Here is a 4141-nt window from a genome sequence, read left to right as displayed (position 1 = left end):
GGCCGGAGCTTCAGGAGCTGCGTGCTGACCTGCAGTCCCCCCGTCTGATCATCCCGCTGCTGCTTCCACCTGCCTGTGTGGATGTCTGCTGTGTGTTTGCTGACGTCCCCGACCCCCCAGTCTGGCCTCCGGCAGGAGGGTCCCCCCTTATGATCCAGGTCCTGGTCCAGGTTTCTTCCCTCCTAAAGGGGAGTTTTTCTTGCCACTGTTTGGCTCAAGGTTTTTCTCTCACTATGGGAGTTTTTACCTGCCATTGTTTATGTAATAATTGCTCGAGGGTTTATGTTCTGGGTCTCTGGAAAACGCCTAGAGACAACTTCTGTTGTAATAGACGCTATATAAATAAAATTGAATTGAATTGAATAGTAGAGGAGCTGGACCAAAAAGGGCAGCCTTCCTCATTTGCATAAAGAAGCTCATAAGGACCTTATAAAGAAATTCATAAGGTAAATTAGGGCCTTTCTGTGTACAGTTTGAATGTTCTCCCTGTGTTCCCTTGGGTAGCTAATGTGAGCTACCCTCACAAAAACATGAACACAGTCCTGGGCTCTACTGCCCCCTCTGGCCAGCCGGGGCGCCAGATGGGGTGGGGAGGAACTGGCCGGAATAACGTGATCCTTCCACGTGCTACGTCCGGCCGGAGAAACCCCACCCTGCCTGGTGAAAAGAAGCGGCCTGCTCACTCCTCAAGTAAGGAGACCTGAGCTCAGTGCAGGACCTCCCGGGGGGACAGAGGGAGCAATGCCCAGGACTGACTTAGGTAGGAGCACTGGCTGATAAAATGGGTAAAAATTGGGATAAAAATATATTTAGAAAAAAAATAAAATAAATAAAGGTAAAGCAAAAAACTGCTTTTTATTTGTCCTTTTGCAGAAGAGACAAGGAAATGTCACAACAAATGCATGTATAATGAAAAAGAAAAAAAAATATATACAGTATATACAGAAAGTATTCAGACCCCCTTACATTTTTCCGTCTTTGTTATATTGCAGCCAATTACTACAATCAAGTCCATTTTATTTCTCATTAATATTCACTCAGGACCCCATCTTGACAGAAAAAAACAGAGTGGGGAACCATAACAGACAAGGAAGAGTAGTCCACAATGTCCCTAGAGGCCCAAAACAGGCTTTTCAGCAGCAGCAACAGCTCGGAGACAACCAGGAAGTCCTGCAGACACAGGATCCAGCTTAGAAGAATAATATGCAACAGGTCGCAACCTGTCACCGTGTTGCTGCAAGAGAACAGATGACATAAATCCCTGTTTCTCATCAACCATTTAGCACAAATGGCTTTGTGGAGTCTGGAAAGGCCAGGGCAGGGGCTGACAGAAGGGCCTGCTTCAAGGACATAAAAGCTTCTTCTTCCTCAGTTGTCCAAGAAACCTTATCATGAGCAGTGAGAAAATTACCATGAATTAGAACAGACACAGGCGCCTCCACTGTGCAGTAATTTGGGATGAAATGACGACAGTAACTGGTCATCCCGAGAAACGACATCAGTTGTTTCTTGGTTTGAGGTTTTGGAATATTTTGAATTGCCTGAACACGTGCGTCTGACAGGCGGCAAGTGTGGTGGGAAATTACATGGACAAAAATATCACTTCAGTTTTCAAAAATTGCAATTTGGGCAAACTGGCCTTGTGGGCCTTGTCATGGAGATGAGTGAGTAACCGGGCCGTGTCATTCTCAAATTGTCCTGCAGAGAGAGCACAGAGTAAAAGGTTGTCCACATACTGTAACAATATTGTCTCTGGGTACAGAACCAAATCAGTTAGAGAGTCTCGGAAAGCTGCAATTAGAGACTCGCAATAACCTTGACACAGCCATGTAAAAGTGTAAGGCTTGCCATTGAACTCAAATGCAAAACAAAACTGACTGTCTGGATGGACTGGGACAGAGACAAATGCATTTGACAAATCCACAACATTGAAATAAGTGGCATCAGCCTTCACACACCAGCATTCAATGAAGACTCAAAGACAGATGTGATACCTTTGACAGCGTCAGATTCGAGAGGATATTGCTGATACGGACTGAAGGAAGTTTTAGGTGTTATGACAACAGGTTCACAACCTTTGATCGAACCAACGTCATATTTGGACCAAGCCAACAGCTCAGGGGGAACGTCTCTGAGTGCCTCTGGTATGTAGAGAGAGGAAGAAACTTAATAGGATAAACAGACCAAGTCATCATCAGCTACCAGCTGCACAGCTCTCTGGTAGTGAGTCATTCCTGTCATGGACTGTAACATGCAGTAGACTGGCCCTCGAGTACCGGCTTGTGTGCACCCCTGCTCATATTCTTATATACCAGGGGTGGCCAACCCTGGTCCTCGAGAGCCACACTCCTGCATGTTTTAGATGCTACCCTGCTTCAGCACACCTGATTCTAATTAATGGTCCTAATTAGCTTGTCATCAAGGTCTGCACAATTCTGTTGATGACACAGCTACTTGTATCATGCTGTGTTGAAGCAGGGAAACATCTAAAACATGCAGGAGTGTGGCTCTCGAGGACCAGGGTTGGCCACCCCTGTTATATACTTTGTAAAAAAAAAAAGATGAGTAGCTTAAAAATAAATTGCAGTATTTATGAATTCAGACTAGTATCAAGAAACCAGAACATAAAACTACTGTGCATACCTGTTTTGGATTTTAAAATAAAGGTCCCACCAGCCCAACCGAGGTCCAGTACATTTCAAGACGAGTTTAAAATAAATCTAAAATAACTAACTGTCAACCACTTACAAACAACAATTATGTGCTCAGAATCTGACAGGACAACCTTTGTTGACACTGAAATGCTGTGGACATTCCTATATGTAATTCCTTTAATAGAGCCTAAATGAAAAAACAAAAGTGAAGTAAAGCACATGTATTTATTTTAATTATTTTCGGTTTATATACACATTGATCGTCTTCAAGTGAAACATTCACATTTTATTTTTATTTGTCATTTTCACTCATGTGGCTCTGGCTCTGGTGCTGCTGACGGACATCGGTTCTTCCCCCATGAGACACTAAAATCACCCCATCCTGCTGATCTTTATGAAAGTAAATTCGTTTTCCCATTTTTAGAGATATTTACACGAAGAGAGAACCTTCTCTCTCGTTACATCAATCCATCTCTGAGTTTGCTCCCGTTGTCGCCACTAAACTCACGAGAACTGCCACCTGCTATAGCCCGGGTGGCAGTTCTCGCGAGGCCAGTGGGAATTCAGTTTGCTGTTTCAAAATGATTATATTATAAAACGGGAAATTTACAGGAAAATATTAATACGGAAGGACGGGGGGAAAGAGGGGTGAAATATGGTAGTTTCCCGGCCAAAACGGGAGACTTGACAGGTATGGCTACTAGGTGAAATGTCAGACATGAAGCTCAGTGATTGGCTGTTGGAATAGCATGAGGAAAAGGGGCAGGGAAACATTTATTAAGAAGAAAATGCTAAAGCGGAAGACATCAACAGAGACATCAGGACACTTTTTACATTATTGTTGCATACTTTGTTGAACAAATGAAGTTGGCTAATACTGTCTTTCAAGTACCTTTAAGAACTTTTTTTTTTTTTTTGGGGGGGGGGGGCTTTTTAGATAAAGCAATAACATCCATGACTGTCAAGTAGGAATTTAAGTACTCTGTAAACACTACCAGTAACATAAACTGATATTTGTATTTATTGCATTCCTATATCTAAGACTATCCTACCTAAGACTATACTATCACCTTCATTTTTAGACAGGGCCACACAGTGGATATTAGTCTTTAGTATGACACAACGGTTCAAAATCAATCTGTTTTTTTTAATAAGTATGAAGTGTTGATATGTTTTTATTTGATGAACCATGTTAGAATTAGTATGATATTAAAACGATATTTGAAAAAACCCTACTTTTGTTTCTAACAATGCAATTTCCAAGCGAAGGAGTATACTTCAGTTGCCTGTTCATTGTGCCTCCTACATTTTGTGGTATTTGTAGCTCAGTCCTTACATTTTAATCTCTGCGCGTACGTTATGCATTAATGCACAAGATTGTCTTCCATGTAAAGATTCTTGAGAGCTTATCAATTATTTTCACATGATTGAGAGGCTTCTCTTTATGAGAAACCTGCTGGACAAATATCTTAAGAGCAAAGATTCCT

General features: G+C 42.1%; 1 non-coding gene across 1 annotated transcript; it reads right to left on the bottom strand.

Annotated features, from left to right (window-relative positions):
• Nucleotides 1-4084: 4084 nt before the first annotated feature.
• Nucleotides 4085-4141, bottom strand: LOC133457595 (U7 small nuclear RNA). The gene has a single exon (XR_009783882.1). It is a non-coding gene; the product is annotated as a U7 small nuclear RNA (small nuclear RNA).

Source organism: Cololabis saira, chromosome 12 (assembly GCF_033807715.1).
Source record: "Cololabis saira isolate AMF1-May2022 chromosome 12, fColSai1.1, whole genome shotgun sequence".
NCBI classification, from domain to species: domain Eukaryota; kingdom Metazoa; phylum Chordata; class Actinopteri; order Beloniformes; family Belonidae; genus Cololabis; species Cololabis saira.
Note: the sequence above shows the minus strand (reverse complement) of the source record. Positions and strands in the feature narration are given on the sequence as shown.